This window comes from Aotus nancymaae, unplaced genomic scaffold, assembly GCF_030222135.1.
Source record: "Aotus nancymaae isolate 86718 unplaced genomic scaffold, 86718_ANA_hifiasm-v0.15.2.pri h1tg000029l, whole genome shotgun sequence".
In the NCBI taxonomy this organism is placed as follows: Eukaryota; Metazoa; Chordata; class Mammalia; order Primates; family Aotidae; genus Aotus; species Aotus nancymaae.
This window is the reverse complement of record NW_026988442.1, coordinates 25,343,394-25,361,280: the sequence shown is the minus strand read 5'-3', so window position 1 is coordinate 25,361,280 and position 17,887 is coordinate 25,343,394. Positions and strand designations below refer to the sequence as shown.

Genomic DNA, 17,887 nt, shown 5'->3' with positions numbered 1-17,887 from the left:
CCAGACTCCCAAGTAGCTGGAATTACAGGCACTCACCACCATGCCTGGCTAATTTTTGTATTCTTAGTAGAGACAGGGTTTCACCACGTTGGCCAGGCTGATTTCGACTCTTGACCTTGTGATCCGCCTGCCTTAGCCTCCCAAAGCGCTGGGATTACAGATGTGAGCTACCGCGCCCGGCTCATCCTATTTCTTGATATGGGATTGTTGGTGGCATGGATGATCTCATGGGTTGAATTGTGCTCCCCATTCCTTGTAAGATGTATCAGCCTGGAACCTCTGAATATGACATTCAGAAAAAAGGGTATCTGCAGATGGAATTAAAGGTCTTGAGATGAGCTCATTCTGGATTAGTGTGGGCCATAAATCCAATGACTGCAGTCCTTATAAGATAAAGGTTGGCCCGGCCTGATGGCTCACACCTGTAATCCCAGAACTTTGGGAGGCCAAGGTGGCCAGATCACCTGAGGTCAGGAGTTTGAAACCAGCCTGACCAACATGGAGAAACCCCGTATTTATTTTAAAAAAAAAATTAGCCAGATATGGTAGTGGGGGCCTGTAATCCCAGCTACTCGGGAGGCTGAGGCAGGAGAATTTCTTGAACTCGGGAGGTGGAGGTTGCAATGAGCCGAGATCATGCCACTGCACTCCAGACTGGGCAACAGAGCAAGAGTCAGCCTCAAAAAAAAAAAAAAGAGAGAGAGAGAGAGAAAGGCTGAAGGAGATGTGAAACAGAGATAAAGAGAAGCAGGCCGTGGAGGCAGAGAGGTTGGCATGATGTTGCCACAAGCCAGGGAACTCCTGGAGCTGCTGGAAGCTGGAAGACTCAAGGAAGAATTTTCCTCTAGAGCCGCCCACACCTTGGTTTTGGACTTCTGGCCTCCAAACTGTAGGAGAATAAGTTCTGTTGTTTGAAGCCACCAGGTTTGTGTTAATCTATGATAGCAGCCCAGGAAACTAATATAGGTGTGTGCAGTCAGCGAGAATTCATCACACTGTAAACTTGGGTTTGTGCACATTTCTCTATGTTCTCTATGTTATACTCCTTTAAAAATGTGCTTAGAAATAAATAAACCAGGCCAGGCACGGTGGCTTACACCTGTAATCCCAGCACTTTGGGAGGCTGAGGCGGGCGGATCATGAGGTCAAGAGATCGAGACCATCCTGGCCAACATGGTGAAACCCCATCTCTACTAAAAATACAAAAACGTTAGCCTGGTGTGGTGGCATGTGCCTGTAGTCCCAGCTACTCGGGAGGCTGAGGCAGGAGAATTGCTTGAACCAGGAGGCAGAGGTTGCAGTGAGCCAAGATCGAGCCATTGCACTCCAGCCTGGGCAACAGAGTGAGACTCCTTCTCAAAAAAAGAAGAAGAAGGAAAAAAAAAAAAAAAAAAAAAAAAAACAAGAAATAAATAAGCCAGAGGCCGGGCACGGTGGCTCACACCAGTAATATCAGCACTTTGGGAGGCCAAGGCAGGCAGATAACCTGAGATCTGGAGTTCGAGACCAGCCTGGCCAACATGGTGAAACCCCATCTCTACTAAAAATACAAAAAATTAGCCGGGCATTAATCTCAGCTACTTGGGAGCTTAGCTAAGACAGGAGAATCGCTTGAACCTGGGAGACGGAGGTTGTGGCCAAGATTACGCCATTGCACTCCAGCCTGGGCAACAAGAGTGAAACTCCGTCTCAAAAGAAAGAAAGAAAGAAAGAAAGAAGGAAGGGAAGGAGGGAGGAAAAGAAGTCAGAATGACCGTCTACTATCAATGTTAATTTATTTTAAAATCTTAAAATCGAAAGTATAGTAAGTGCATAATCATAAAATATAAGAAGGACCCTCAAAAAGAAATGTAACTTTGTGATACTCTTTTTTTCCTTTATTGCTAAGAATCCACAAAAATATCTCATCATAGATGAGCACCATCTGCAGACTGGCTGCATCAGAATCACCTGGGGAGCTTTTAAAAAATATAGAATCCCAGACAGAGCCATCACCAGGACAGGATAGGGAGTCCAGAAATAGACCCAAATACATGTGGGAATTGAGTATATGCTAAAGGTGGCATTTCAAATCAGTAGGGGGAAGACAGATTATTCAATATGGTGTTGGTTCAACTGGCTAGCCACTTGGAAAAAAATAAAGCTGTATCTCTACCTCATTCCCATCACTAAAATAAACTCCAGATGGATAAAACACATAATTTTAAAAAACACACTCTAAAAGGACTAGAAGAGAATATGAGATGTTTTCCTTTTATAATCTGGAAGTAGAAACTGCCTTTAACCACCATTAACTGCATACTTACTCACTATGTGACTTCGCGTTGTGGCTACAGGTGGGGGCAAATGGAGGTCCCTACCCTCCAACTCCTGTAACCCAGCTACTCAGGAGGCTGAGGCAGGAGAATCCCTTGAACTCAGGAGGCAGAGGTTGCAGTGAGCCGAGATCACACCATTGAACCAGCCTGGGCAACAAAAGCAAAACTCTGTCTCAAAAAAAAAAAAAAAAAAGATTTCACTGACCATTAATAATAATTTGAAAATCTGTTGCTTTTCTTTTCTTTTCTTTTTTTGACAGAATCTCACTTTGTTGCCCAGGCTAGAGTGCAGTGGCATGATCTCGGCTCACTGCAAACTCTGTCTCCTGGGTTCAAGCAATTCTCCTGCCTCAGCCTCTCAAGTAACTGGGATTACAGGCATGTGCCACCACACCTGGCTATTTTGTACTTTTAGTAGAGACAGGGCTTCACCCTGTTGGTCAGGCTGGTCTTGAACTCCTGACCTCAAGTGATCCACCAGCCTCAGCCTCCCAAAGTGCTGAGATTACAGGCCTGAGCCACTGTACCTGGCCTCCTTTGCTTTTTAATAATCTAGTGAGAAAAGCACTCCCATACACAGCACAAAATCTTGGGCCATTATGAGAAAGATCAATAAACTGATTGTGATAGTGCGCACCTGTAGTCCTAGCTACTTAAGAGGTGGAGGCAGGAGGATCGCATGAGCCCAGAAGTTCGAGGCTGCAGTGAGCTATGATCACAACACTGCACTCCAGCCTGCGCGACAGAACAAAATCTCTGTCCTCCAAAAATAAAAATTAAAAATTAAAAAATCAGTAAATTTGGCTACATAAAAACAAATGGTTGGCCGAGCATGGTGGTTCACATCTGTAATCCTAGAACTTTGGGAGGCCAAGGCGGGCAGATCACCTGAGGTCAGGAGTTCAAGACCAGTCTGGCAAACATCATGAAACCCTGTCTCTACTCAAAATACAAAAATTTTCTAGGCATGATGGGGGCGTGCCTGTATTCCCAGCTACTTGGGAGGCTGAGTGGGAGAATCGCTTGAACCTGGGAGGTGGAGGTTGCAATGAGCTGAGATGGCATCATTGCACTTCAGCCTGGGTGACAGAGTGAGACTATGTTTAAAAAAAAAAAAAGCCGGGCACGGTGGCTCATGCCTGTAATCCCAGCACTTTGGGAGGCCGAGGCGGGCGGATCACAAGGTCAAGAGATCAAGACCATCCTGGCCAACATGGTGAAACCCCATCTCTACTAAAATACAAAAATTAGCTGGGCGTGGTGGTGCACGCCTGTAGTCCCAGCTACTTGGGAGGCTGAGACAGAAGAATTGCTTGAACCCAGGAGGCGGAGGTTGCAGTGAGCCGAGATCATGCCACTGCACTCTAGCCTGGCGCCTGGCAACAGAGTGAGACTCTGTCTCAGAGAAAAAAAAAGGCCAACAAAACAAAATAAAATAAATGGCCCTGGTGCGGTGTGAGGGAAATAAAGATAGTTTGCTTAATGGATACAAGGTTTTATTTTGCAGTGATCAAAATGTTTTCAATGTAGTGGTGATCAAAATTGGTGTTTTTTTTTTTAAATTAGTGGTGGCAGTTATACAACATTATGAATGTTCATGGCACTCCAGCCTGGGTAACAGAATAAGACTCGACCTCAAACCACCCCCCACCAAAAAAAAAACATTTCTGGAGGGTACACAAGGAACAGATAACCGTGTTGGCCAGGCTGGTGTTGAACTCCTGACCTCAAGTGATCTGCCCTCCTTGGCCTACCAAAGTGCTGGAATTACAGGCATGAGCTACTGCACCTGGCCTCCTTTTTTTTTTTTTTTTTTTTTTTTTTGAGACAGGGTCTCGTTTTATTGTCCAGGCTGGAGTGCAATGGTATGATATCACAGCTCACCGCAGCCTCAACCTCTTAGGCTCAAGCAATCCTCCCACCTCAGCCTCTGGAGTAGTTGGGACTGCAGGCACACAACACCATACTCAGCAACTTTTTTTTTTTTTAATGTTTTTTAGAGACGGGGACTCCCTCTATTGCCCAGGCTGGTCTCGAACTCCTGGCCTCCCAAAGTGCTGGGATTAGAAGCCTGAGCCACTGCGCCCAGACACCCAGAAGGTTCTGCTGGGAGGAGGGGCCAGATGAGGCTGAAACATCTGCATCTTTTGGGAGGTCTGTGTGAGGCAGCTTCGCAGCCCGGTTGGGGAGATAAACCCCTCTTGGCATGCCCCTGGCTTTGCATGGGCTAACACCGCCACTCTCTGCAGCTCCTGCACGTGGTCTCCAAGGTCCGCCTTAAGGGCCAGTGGGCAGGTCTTCAGCCCGGCCTCCTGGTTCAGAGCTGGGAGACCTGGTGGAGGCAGCGGGCGCCCCCTGCTGGCAGAAAACAGGAGGTGAACAGAGCGGTCCCTCCAACCTTTCACCCCACCCTTCTCACCGAGCCTTTAGGGTTCGTTGAAGGCATTCTCCACTTACATCTCTTCTGGTTCCAAAACACGTTCATACATAATGTAGACATCCTAATTGCTCCATTCGTGGAGACTTCATTAGGGATGAATAAATGACTGTGAGTCTGCCAGGGCTCAAATCCTGGTCTGGGCACCGACTGCTGTGTGGCCTCTGGCAAGTCATTGGACATCTGAATAACTCAGCTCCTCATGAATAAAATGGGGACAGTCATATCACCTAGCTCATAGGACTGCTTTGAGGATTACAGTCAAGGTGTAAAGTGTCCAAAGTGGTGCCCATCAAGCAGCAAGCGTTAGTTACTAGTAGGTGCCAGACCCAGGGCTCATGATTTCAGTGAGAGAGAGCTCACCTGTGCCAGATGCCATTTTGTGTTCTTCCTGTTGAGCAGATCATTTATCACAGCTCCATGAAGTCAGTGTGCTTTCACCCCGCTCTTTCCAGGGTAGGAAACCAAGGTACAGAATAACCTAGCAATTCCTAGAATGGAAGGGGCTTAAAGAAAAAGAACTGCCAGGGCTTTATGGCTCACACCTGTACCCCCAGCACTTTAGGAGGCTGAGGCAGGAGGATCAGTTGAGGTCAGGAGTTCAAGACCAGCCTGGCCAACATGGTGAAAACCCGTCTCTACTAAAAAAAGTACAAAAAATTAGCTAAGTGTGGTGGTGAGTGCCTGTAATCCCAGCTGCTCAGGAGGCTGAGGCAGGAGAATCGCCTTTGAACCCAGGAGATGGAGGTTACAGTGAGCTGAGATTGTGCCACTGCAGTCCTGCCTGGGAAACAGAGGGAGACTCTGTCTGAAAAAAAAAGAAGATGGAAGGAAGGAAGTAGGAAAAGAGAGAAAGAAAGAAAAAGAAAGAGGAAGAAAGAAAAGAAAAAAGGAAAGGAAAGAGGGAAAGGAAAGGAAAAGACCAAGCAACTTAAGTGGTGGAACATGATTTGAACCCGGGGAAACCTACTCCAGAGCCCATACTTTAGTCACTACATCTTCACAGAGAACTGGTGTGACAGGTGCTGTGCCCATTTGTTAGGTACGGAGACTGAGGCTTAGAGAGGTGAAGTGACTTGTCTCAGATCGTAGACTAATTGGTAATTGAGCCCTCACCTGGACTTGACCCAGTTCTGTCTCCTTGCATCGTCTCATGTCATCCCTTGACAATTCAGCATGTGTGATGACTCTGTGTGACAAGCGAGGGCGCCCAACTGAGATGATTGAGTGACTTGCTCAAGGTCACAGAGCAAGTAAGTAGAGAGCTTGTTTTGTTGGGATAAGGGCTCAAGGACATTCTGTTAGGGGCCCAGCACCTCCTCAGCGCCCTGCTGCAGCCCCTGGCTATCCTTTGTCTTGATAATCACAGCTAGTCTTCCCCGCCACTTGCTTTCAGGCCAGCCTTGGCACAGCTGTCAAAGTCATGGTCTCAAGCTGTCACTCTGCCTGAGCCTGGCCTCAGCACTGGCTCTCGTGGCTTCCTGTATGGCTTGAGGCTTAGCTTCCATTCCCCTGCCTCCTCCCTCCTCTGGGAGGCAGCTTGGGTACAGTGAAAATAACAGGGAGGGCCAGGCTTGGGCGGTTCATGCCTTAATCCTAACACTTTGGGAGGCTTAGGCAGGTGGATCACTTGAGGTCAGGAGTTCAAGACCAGCCTAGCCAACATGGTGAAACCCTATCTCTACTGAAAATACAACAATAAACTGGATGTGCTTGCTTGAACCCAGGAGGCGGAGGTTGCAGTGAGTTAAGATCTTGCCACTGTACTCCAGCCTGGGAGAGCAAGCAAGAGCCTGTCTCAAAAAAAAAAAAAAAAAAGAAAAGAAAAGAAAAAAGAGCCTGGGCATGATAGTTCACGCCTGTGATCTCAGCACTTTGGGAGGCCAAAGTGGGCAGATCACCTGAGGTTGGGAGTTTGAGACAAGCCTGACCAACGTGGAGAAACCCTGTCTCTACTAAAAATACAAAAAAAATTAGCCAGGCATAGTGGTGCATGCCTGTAATCCCAGCTACTAGGGAGGCTGAGGCAGGAGAATCGCTTGAACCTGGGAGGTGGAGGTTGTGGTAAGCTGAGATCACACCATTGCACTCCAGCCTGGGCAACAAGAGTGAAACTTTGTCTCAAAAAAAAAAAAAAAAGAAAGAAAGAAAAGTAAAGAAAAAAGGGCTGGGTGCGATGGCTCATGTCTGCAATCCCAACACTTTGGGAGGCCAAGGCGGGTAGATCACGAGGTCAGGAGTTGGAAACCAGCTTGGCCAAGACGGTGAAACCCCGTCTCTAATAAAAATACAAAAATTAGCTGGGCATGGTGGTGTACCCCTGTAATCTCAGCTACTCGGGAGGCTGAGGCAGAAGAATCACTTGAACCAGGGAGGCAGAGGTTGCAGTGAGCCAAGATCGTGCCACTGCACTCCAGCCTGGGTGACAGAATGAGACTCTGTCTCAAAAAAAACAAAAAACAAAAAAACAGGGTTGAGCCAGACAGTCTAGAGTTCAAATCCAGCTGTGCTCCTTCATTTCTGCACGACCGTGGGTGAGTGCCTTCACCCCTGGAACATACATTCCATCACCTCTAAAATGGGAGTAACAATCTTTGCAGGCTGCTGTAAGGATGAAATGCAGTAAAGTGTGTGCAGTGCTTGGCACACAGTAGGTGCTCAATAAGTGTTAGATTCCTTTGCTAGTCCTTTGCTCCAGACCCTTGTCTCCTTCCATGCATGTCCCCTCCTCACAGGCCCCAAAGCCCCCACTTTTAATCCCAGCATGGTCCCTTGACCTCTGTGAGAGGGCTCAGTGCCAGGGCTGGGCTGGTGGTATAGGCCGAACATCCTCTGTGATGCCTGGGGCAGAGGGGAAGGTCACAGAACCAGACACTGGACTCACAGGCAGACCAGTGTTATCAAATGAAACTCAGCCATTGTTCTATGACCCAATACAGACTGATTGAGGCCGGGGTGGTGGCACACATCTGTAATCCCAGCACTTTGGGAGATTGAGGCAGGCAGATTGTTTGAGTCCATGAGTCAGAGACCAGCCTAGGCAACATGGTAAGACCTTGTGTCTACAAAATAAAAATTTTTTAAAAATAGCCGGGCATGGTTATGCATGCCCGTGGTCTCAGCTGCTTGGGGTGGGGGGCGGCTGAGGTGGGAGGATTGCTTGAGCCCAGGAAGTCAAGGCTACACTGAGCCATGTTTGTACCACTGTACCCTAGCTGCAGTGACAGACCAAGACCCTATCTCAAAAAAAAAAAAATGCTGGGCATGGTGGCTCACACCTGTAATCCCAGCACTTTGGGAGACCCAGGCAGCCAGTTCACAAGGTCAAGAGATGGAGACCATCCTGGCTAACATAGTGAAACCCCATCTCTACTGAAAATATAAAAATTAGCTGGGGTGGTGGTGCATGCCTGTAGTCCCACCTACTCAGGAGGCTGAGGCAGGAGAATCAGTTGAACCCAGGAGGCAGAGGTTGTCATGAGCCAAGTGCAATGCACGCCACTGCACTCTAGCCTGGAGACAGAGCGAGACTCCATCTCAAAAAAAAAAAAAAACCTCAAAAGATTGACTAAGCACCTACTATGTTTCAGTGACTATGCTTGGTAATGGGGCTACGGTGATCAACAAGAAAGACAAGAGCCTGGCCAGGTGCAGTGGCTCACACTGTAATCCCGACACTTTGGGAGGCCAAGGCTGGAGGACTGCTTGAGGCCAGGAGTTCAAGACCAGCCTGGGTAACATAGAGAAATCCCCATCTCTGTTTTTTTTAATTAAAAAAATTAAAGGCCAGGCATGGTGGCTCATGCCTGTACTTGCACCACTGCACTCCATCCTGGGTGACAAGAGCAAGACTCCATCGAAAAAGAAAGAAGGGAAGGGAAGGGAGGGGAGGGGAGAGAAGGGAGATTTTTGTTTGATATTGCATGGGTAAGAGGATATTTCTTACCTATGCGATGTTCAGGCATGTGGCTAGGCACCACACATAATGATACTAGGCACATTTATTTATTTATTTATTTATTTTTGGGACGGAGTTTCGCTCTTGTTACCCAGGCTGGAGTGCAATGGCACGATCTCAGCTCACCGCAACCTCCACCTACTGGGTTCAAGCAATTCTCCTGCCTCAGCCTCCCGAGTAGCTGGGACTACAGGCGCGTGCCACGATGCCCAGCTAATTTTTGAATTTTTAGTAGAGACGGGGTTTTACCATGTTGACCAGGATGGTCTCGATCTCCTAGGCACATTTATTAAGCACTTGCACTGTTTTCCACACAGTTTCATTTAATCCTTACAGATACCACATGAAATATTAATGTCATCCCTAGTTTATAAGTGAGAAACAGAGGAGTAGAGTGTTAAGTAACTCAAAGTGGAGCTGGGGGTTGGCTGCAGATGGTCTGACTCCAGAGCCTATGAGCTTAACTGCACTACCACACATTCTCCCTCTCACTCCTCAAAGTTCCCATTTTACAGATGAGAAAACTGAGACTCGTGGACCCTCAGTTGTTCTGACTCTAGTGTTCCTTTCCCCGTGTTATCCTTCCAACAGCTGACTCATTCAACAATCACTTTCCGCCTAGCAGAGAAATAAAATCAAACTCCGGACTGGCTTTGGGAGGCTCCGTCCGTCGAGGAGCCTGGCAGGTAACTGGCAGCATCTCCCCCGGGTGGTGTATGTTCTGACAGAGGTAGGCAGAGCATGCTAGGGGAATACACTGATGGGAAGTAGCAGCTCTGCTGGGAAGAAGGGCTTCTTGGAAGAGGTGATGCTTAAGCCAGACGTGAAAAAATAAAGAGCCTAGAAAGGTCACATGGACTTGAGGGAGGGGCGCTGCCTGCCAATGCATACGTAACACAGTCCCTTCCTAGGTATGGGATTATTTGGGGCAGATAACTTTCTGTTTGTCTCAAATCCATTCTCTGCCCTTCTGCTCTGCTCCATACAGCAGAGGCTAATCCCTGCAAACCATGTTTCCTGGACTCCCTTGCCAACTGGTTTTTGGCTAGGATCAGCCAATGGGAAGTCCTGGTGAGAGACGGGAGAGGAAGAAGGGAGAAGCCAGCGTCTTTCTCCCCCATTTCTCTCATCCTTGGGAAGGATGGGGTGGGGGGAACGTTAGCAGTTGCAGTGACTCCTTCATGGTTCAGCTCCTGCTACATGGACCTGCTGTGATTCCAGCTTCTCTAGCCCTAGGGGAGGTAGCAGCTTCCTGAAGTTGCTAATCTCAGGTTTGTCTCAACTTCCCCTGGTTGCTATTTCTACCCATAAGACAACTTTGTAGCTAATTCTCCACATTCAATTCCCCATGTTGTGTGTGTGTGTGTGTGTGTGAGTGTGTGTGTGTGTGTGTGTTTAGAGACAGACACAGGGTCTTAGCTCTGTTGCTCAGGCTGGAGTGCAACAGCGGCGTAGTCATAGCTCACTGCAGACTCAAATTACTGGGCTCAAGCTGTCCTCCCACCTCAGCCTCCCCAGTAGCTAGGAGTACAAGCACATGCCACCATGCCCAGCTAATTTTTTTTTTCATTGTTTTGTGCTGGGCACGGTTACTCACGCTTGTAATCCCAACACTTTGGGAGGACGAGGTGGGCGGATCACGAGGTCAAGAGATCGAGACCATCCTGGCCAACACAGTGAAATCCCGTCTCCACTAAAACACAAAAATTAGCTGGGCGTGGTGGCACACGCCTGTAGTCCCAGCTACTCAGGAGGCTGAGGCAGGAGAATTGCTTGTACCTGGGAGGCAGAGGTTGCAGTGAGCCGAGGTCGCACCACTGCACTCCAGCCTGATGCCTGGCAACAGAACAAGACTCTGTCTCAAAATAAATAAATAAATAAATAAAAAATAAAAAATTGTTTTGTACAGACAAGGGTCTCACTATGTTGCCTAGACTGGTCTCAAACCTCTGCCCTCAAGTGATCCTCTCACCCTGGGCTCCCCAAGCGCTGAGATTATAGGTGTGAATCACTTCACGTGGCCTAAATTCCCTCTTTGGAATCATCTGGCAGAAGTCTTGCTTTCCTGGCTAGACCCCTGATATTTTGGGTCTTTGTTTCCTTGTCTATAAAATGACGGTTCATTGGTTCATTCATACAACAAATAGCTATCTAGTATCTATCTGCCTGTATCTGCAAAATGTGCTCAATGTTGGGGATACCACAGGAAACAAGACAGATTAAAGGAGATGAAAATCCAGGCCCTGCCTACCCCTTATGTCTTTGTAGTGATCAGAAGTTTCCATACATGCTGCCTACTGCCTGGTGTCAGGAATTACCATCATGTACAGTCAGCTGGGCGCAGTGGCTCACGCCTGTAATCCCAGCACTTTGGGAGGCTGAGGCGAGTGGATCATGAGGTCAGAATATTGAGACCATCCTGGCCAACACGGTGAAACCCTGTCTCTACAAAAATACACCAAAAAAAAAAAAAAAAATTAGCTGGGCATGGTGACATGTGCTTGTAGTTCCAGCTACTTGCGAGTCTGAGGCAGGGGAATGGCTTGAACCCGGCAGGCGGAAGTTGCAGTGAGCCGACATCATGCCACTGCACTCCAGTCCGGTGACAGAGCAAGATTCCGTCTCAAAAAACAAACAAACAGTCAAACACTATTTGGACTTCAGCCAGTTTTCCTTTTTTTTTTTTTTCTTTTTTAATGGATTCTTACTTTGTGGCCCAGGCTGGAGTGCAGTGACGTGATCTCAGCTCACTGCAATCTCCGCCTCCTCGAGTCAAGCAGTTCTCCTGCCTCAGCCTCCCAAATAGCTGGGATTACAGGTGCCCACCACCATGCCCAGGTAATTTTTGTACTTTTAATAGAGACAGGGTTTCACTATGTTGGCCAGACTGATCTCAAACTCCTGACCTCAGTGATCTACCCACCTTGGCCTCCCAAAGTGCTGGGATTACAGGCGTGAGCCCAGCACCCAGCCCTTCAGCCTATTTTCTAAATCCAAGTGTTCTGGTCCTTGGGCCTTTCCCCACTATCCCATTCCCCTCCAATTGTGAAAGAGAAGGATTTAGGACAAATAAAAGGAAGTCTTAATTTCCACCATGGGGAGTCAACTTAAGGGACTCATTATCCCAAGTGGTGGTATAGTCTTAAGCTATAAATAGGTTTTTAAAAACAGATTTAGCTAAGCCCATAGACAACAGTGACACAAAAAGAGAAGGTAGAGATAAACCCTTGCACCCACCTGCTGGCTGCCTACTCTCAGCCCCGCTGTCCTCCTGAGGCACCTGGTGCAACACGAGGAGCACTGGACTGGGAGTCAGTAAACCAGGTTTTGAATCCTAGCTCTGCTGACGATCAAGCACATGACATCAGACAATCAACTGCTCTTGGGCCTCAGGTTCCTCATCGATAACATGGGAATGCAGGGAGTATCTAGTATTTCTGGTTGCTGTGACTGTAGTTTAAAAATGCATATAGGGCCTGGCATGGTGGTACATGCCTGTAATTGCAGCTACTCAGAGGCTGAGGCAGGAGAATTGCCTGAGCCTGAGAGGCAGAGGTTGCAGTGAGCTGAAATCGCGCCACTGCACTCCAGCCTGGGCAACGTGGCAAAATCCCATCTCTACCAAAAAAAGAAATACAAAAATTAGCCAGATGTGCACCTATAGTCCCAGCTGCTTGGGAGGCTGAAGTAGGAGAGTCATTTGAACCTGGGAGGACAGGCTGCAGTGAGCCAAGATCTGCCACTGCACCCCCGCCTGGGCAACAGAGCCAGATCCTGTCTCAAAATAAAAATTAAAATGCATACAAAACACCAAATGCAGCCCCTGATACTTGGTAAGTGCTTAGTAAACATTCGCCGAGCCTGGGTAATATGGGGAAAATCATCTCCACAAAATATACAAAACAATTTAGCTGAGTGTAATGGTGCATACCTGTAGTCCCAGCTGCCTAGGAGGCTGAGGTGGAAGGATTGTTTGAGCTGGGTAGGCGGTGGTTGCAGCGAGCCATGTTTGCGCCACTGCATTCCAGCCTGGGTGACAAAGCCAGACCCTGTCTTGAAAAAAAACAAAGAAGCCAAAAAAGAACAAAAGACATCTGCTAGTATGATTATTATCTACTGCAGGAGATCTGGCCAGGACTCACAGCCCTTTCCATTACACCAGAAAATTTGTTGTGTGATCTGGAGCAAGTCACTTCCTCTCTCTGGGCTTCAGTGTCCTCATCTGTAAAACGGGAAAACAGTAACCACCCAGCCTGACTCAGGAGAAGATAAAGTATCACCTAAGAGTCAGGTATTATGATGAGAAATGGTACAGCAATCTAAAAGTATGAAATCTAGAGCCAGATTGCTTAGTTTTCAATCGTAGCTTCATCCTTTACTTACGTAGATTCTTTTACTGTTCCGTGCCTCAGTTTCCTTAAATGGAGATAATAATGACAACCACTTCGCAGGTTCATAGGGTGGTTTTGAGGATAAATAAAAGAATGTATAAAGCCACTTAGAATGGTGACTGGCACAGAGTAATTTAAGGTATTTTGTTTGTTTGTTTATTTGTTTGTTTTTGAGATGGAGTCTCACTCTGTCACCCAGATAGGAGTGGAGTGGTGCAATTTCAACTCACTACAACCTCCACCTCCCAGGTTAAAGCAATTCTCCTGCCTCAGCCTCCCTAGTACCTGGGATTACAGGCATGTACCACCATGCCTGGCTAATTTTTGTATATTTTGGTAGACATGGGGTTTCACCATGTTGGCCAGATTGGTCTTGAACCCCTGACCTCAAGTGATCCTCCCCGCCTCAGCCTCCCAAATTGTTGGGATTACAGGCGTGAGCTACTGCCCTCGGCCTGAGTGTATGATTACTATGGAATGAGGCAGACCTGCTTCCATATACCAGCTACATCCTCCTGGCTGCTAGACCTTGGAGAAGTCATTTCCACTCTCTGAGTCTCAGCTGTCTCCTCTCTATAGTGGAAGATGATTTAACAACTCCTGCTATATTAAGATACCATGGCTCCACAGCAGAGTTGGGTTTGGCCAGTCTCACAGATCTGTCTCTTGCTTCAACAGTGTTAGGATGGAAAAGATCCCAGGACTTCCTCTCTTCCAGCCTCTCACCATCCTCCAATCTCCTCTCCACTGGCAACCTCAGGGACCATCTTCTCAGCCACCTCCTGCTTCCGGGTCCAGCCAACACCATTGCTTGTGGTTAGCTCCTTCTTACTAACCTGTGAGCTCCCAGATTCGTCAGAATTATTCCACCAAAGTGGAGGCAGCTGTGAACCACTTGGTCAGGCCTCCTCACCTGCCTTTCTCTGGGCTTTTTTTTTTTTTTTTAGATGGATTCTCTCTGTTGCCTAGGCTGGAGTGCAGTGGCACAATCTTGGCTCACCGCAACCTCCACCTCCCAGGTTCAAGCCATTCTCCTGCCTCAGCCTCCTGAGTAGCTGGGATTACAGGCACGCCGCACCACGCCTGGCTAATATTTGTAAATTTAGTAGAGATAGGGGTTTCACCATGTTGGTCAGGCTGATCTCGAACTCCTGACCTTGTGATCCACCTGCCTTGGCCTCCCAAAATGCTGGGATTACAGGCATGAGCCACCACGCCCTGCCTCTCTGGGCTTCTATTTACACTGCGACGATGTGGCTCTGGAAGGTATGGGCCATTTCTTCCATGAATTGGCTGAGGAGAAGCGCAAGGGTGCCTTGAAGATGCAAAATCAGCACAGCGTCCGCACTCTCTTCCAGGACATCCAGAAGCTGGCTTGCACTGAGTTAGGTTAAGACCCTAGATGTGGCTGGACATGGTGGCTCTTTGGGAGGCCACCATGTAATCCCAGGACTTTGGGAGGCCAAGGCAGGTGAATCAGTTGAGGTGAGGAGTTCAAGACCAACCTGGCCAACATGGTGAAACCCTATCTCTACTAAAAATACAAAAAAATTAGCCAGGTGTGGTGGCTCACACCTGTAGCCCCAGCTACTTGGGAGGCTGAGATGGATCACTTGAACCTGGGAGGCAGAGGTTGCAGTGAGCTAAGATCATGCCACTGCCCTCTAGCCTGGGTGTCAAAAATAAATAAATAAAAATAAAAACCTGGATGCCACGGAAGCCACCATGGCCCTGGAGAAAAATCTGAACCAAGCCCTTTTAAACCTTCAAGCCCTGAGTTCTGCCCACACAGACCTCCATCCCTATGACTTCCTGGAGAGTCTCTTCCTAGATGAGGAAGTGAAACTCATCAAGATGGGCAACCACTTGGCCAACCTTCCCAAGTGGCCGGCCCAAGGCTGGTCTGGGTGACGTTCTCTTGGAAAGGCTCACCCACCCTCAGGCACAACTGGGAGCCTGAAGGGCCCCTCTCAAAGTATCAGGGCTTCTGCCTAAGCCTCTCCCATCAGCTACTAGGCAGCTTTTTAACTACCCTGGAGCCTTCTTCCGAGCCTTGGACCAAATAGAAATAAAGCTTTTTGGAAGCAAAAAAACAAAACAAAAACAAAAACCAAGACTCAGGAAAGCACACACACACACTGCCTGACATATTCCCTCCTCTTTCCCTCTTGGCTCTTCTATATTTTTCTCAATCGTCCGCTGTAATGTCCTTCTGACCCAGAGCCCCTTCACTGCTTCCATAAGTCTCTCTGACTAAGCTGGGGCCATGGAGTTTGAAACCAGCCTGGGCAAAATAGCTAGTCCCCATCTCTAGAAACAATTTTATTTTTGAGGTGGAGTCTCGCTCTGTTGCCCAGGCTGGAGCGCAATGGCACGATCTTGGCTCACTGCAACCTCTGCCTCCCAGGTTCAAGCGATTCTCCTGCCTCAGCCTTCCTAGTAGCTGGGATTACAGGCACCCGCCACCACGCTCAGCTAATTTTTGTATTTTTAGTAGAGACGCAGTTTCATCAAGACGGTTAGGCTGGTCTTGAACTCCTGATCTCAAGTGATCTACCCGCCTCAGCCTCCCAAAGTGCTACGATTACAGGCATGAGCCATAGCGCCTGGCCTATAAACAATCTTTTAAAAGAGAAAACAAATTTTAAAGAGAAAACAAAAAAATAAAGCTGAGGCCAGAACTAGACTGCACACTCGGGAGGGACAAACTCTGGATTCGCAGGAGGAAAACAAGGATTTGCTTGCTTGTCTTTGTGATGGAGGGTTCTGATATGTTGTTTCCAAGGAGCCAGGAGACCTCAGGCTGTTTGCAAGCTTTCCCATTCTGGGCCTTGGGCTCCTCTTTGGTTTCATGATGAGGCTGTTCGATCTGTACCATGACATTCTGCAATCTTTTTTTTTTTGAGACAGAGTTTTGCTCTTGTTACCCAGGCTGGAGTGCAATGGTGCGATCTCGGCTCACCACAACCTCCGCCTCCTGGGTTCAGGCAATTCTCCTGCCTCAGCCTCCTGAGTAGCTGGGATTACAGGCACGCGCCACAGTGCCCAGCTAATTTTTTGTATTTTTCGTAAAGACAGGGTTTCACCATGTTGACCAAGATGGTCTCGATCTCTTGACCTCGTGATCCACCCGCCTCGGCCTCCCAAAGTGCTGGGATTACAGGCGTGAGCCACCGCGCCTGGCAACATTCTGCAATCTTGTGATGCTGTGGCCAAGGCCAAGAATAGGGTTGAGTCTTTCTTTTCTTTTTAATAGACGGGGTGTCACTCTGTCACCCAAGCCAGAGTGCAGTGGTGCAGTCATAGTTCACTACAGCCTCTACCTCTTAGGAGGCCTGAGTCTCAGTGGGGATGGGAATGAGGGTGCTGTGGGGGTACTTCTGAGTACTCCAACCTTGGGAGAGTGACTTGGTCAGATGTAGGATGCACCCTACTGCCATGGGGGGCATGGGGGGCATGGGGGGCAGATGCCTCTGTAGGGTTGAGGAATGGGGTCCATATGGGAAAACTGCCTGGAAATAGTAAAACCAACCTGTCAGCATGCCAGTGCTGACCTAGCTCTTCAGAGCTGCCCCGGGGCCTGATCCTGCTGGTTGCAAGGGATAGGGGATGAGGGTCCTACCCTATCCAGAGACCTCCTGTTCTATTCCCTCAACCCAAGAGGGAAACCTAAGAAAGAAAACTTTACCTAAAAACCAGATAAATCCCCTCATACACAGGTGCATAAAAATAACAGCTCAAAGCACCCTTGGTCCTTGTTATTAATTTTATTTATTTATTCTTTTTTATTTTTATTTTTTTGAGATGGAGTTTCACTCTTGTCGTCCAGGCTGGAATGCAATGGTGTGATCTCAGCTCACTCCAACCTCCACCTCCGGGGTTCAAACAATTCTCCTGCCTCAGCCTCTTGAGTAGCTGGGACTACAGGCGTGTGCCATTACAACCAGCAAATTTTTGTATTTTTAATAGAGACAGAGTTTCACCATGTTGGCCAGGCTGCTCTCGAACTCCTGATCTCAGGTGATCCACTGGCCTTGGCCTCCCAAAGTGCTGGGATTACAGGCGTGAGCCACTGCGCCCGGCCTCCTTAGGAGTTGAGATTTTTTTCCCAAAAAATTTATATCTTTCAATTAAGGAAAATAGCTTAAACTACAGAGACTTAGGGACAAAACCCAGAGCACCTTACTCCCTCTCTTGTGCTCTTCCACTGCAAACTGCTAAAAAAAAATGCTTAAACAGAAGGTGAATTTCGGGCATTCCAGAGGAAAGACATATCTTAAGGGCAGCTGACTTTATTTATTATTTTATTTTTATTTTTATTTTTTTAAAGATGGGGTTTCACCATGATGGTCAGGCTGGTCTTGAAGTCCTTACCTCAGGTGATCCACCCACCTCGGCCTCCCAAAGTGCTAGGATTATAGGTGTGAGCCACCGCGCCCAGCACAGCTGACTTTTAATTAGATTTTTTTTTTCTCCACTTTTAAAGGATAGGTAGTTGACTAGTATTTATTTATTTATTTTTTGAAAAAGGGTCTCACTGTCGCCCAGGCTGAAGTGCAGTGGTGTGACCATGGCTCACTGCAGCCTCAACCTCCCAGACTCAAACGATCCTCCCACCTAGGCCTCCCGAACAACTGGGATTACAGGCATGCGCCACCATGCCGGGCTTCTTAACTTTTTGTAGAGACGGGGTCTCACTCTCTTGCTCAGGCTGGTTTGGAACTTCTGGGACCAAGCCATTCTCCCGCCTTGGCCTCCCAAAGTGTTGGAATTACAGGCGTGA

The 17,887-nt window shown here is 48.0% G+C and overlaps 1 pseudogene; it reads left to right on the top strand.

Annotated features, from left to right (window-relative positions):
* Positions 1 to 12,527: 12,527 nt before the first annotated feature.
* LOC105727367 (ferritin light chain-like) lies at positions 12,528 to 15,064 on the top strand (annotated as a pseudogene).
* Positions 15,065 to 17,887: the final 2,823 nt, after the last annotated feature.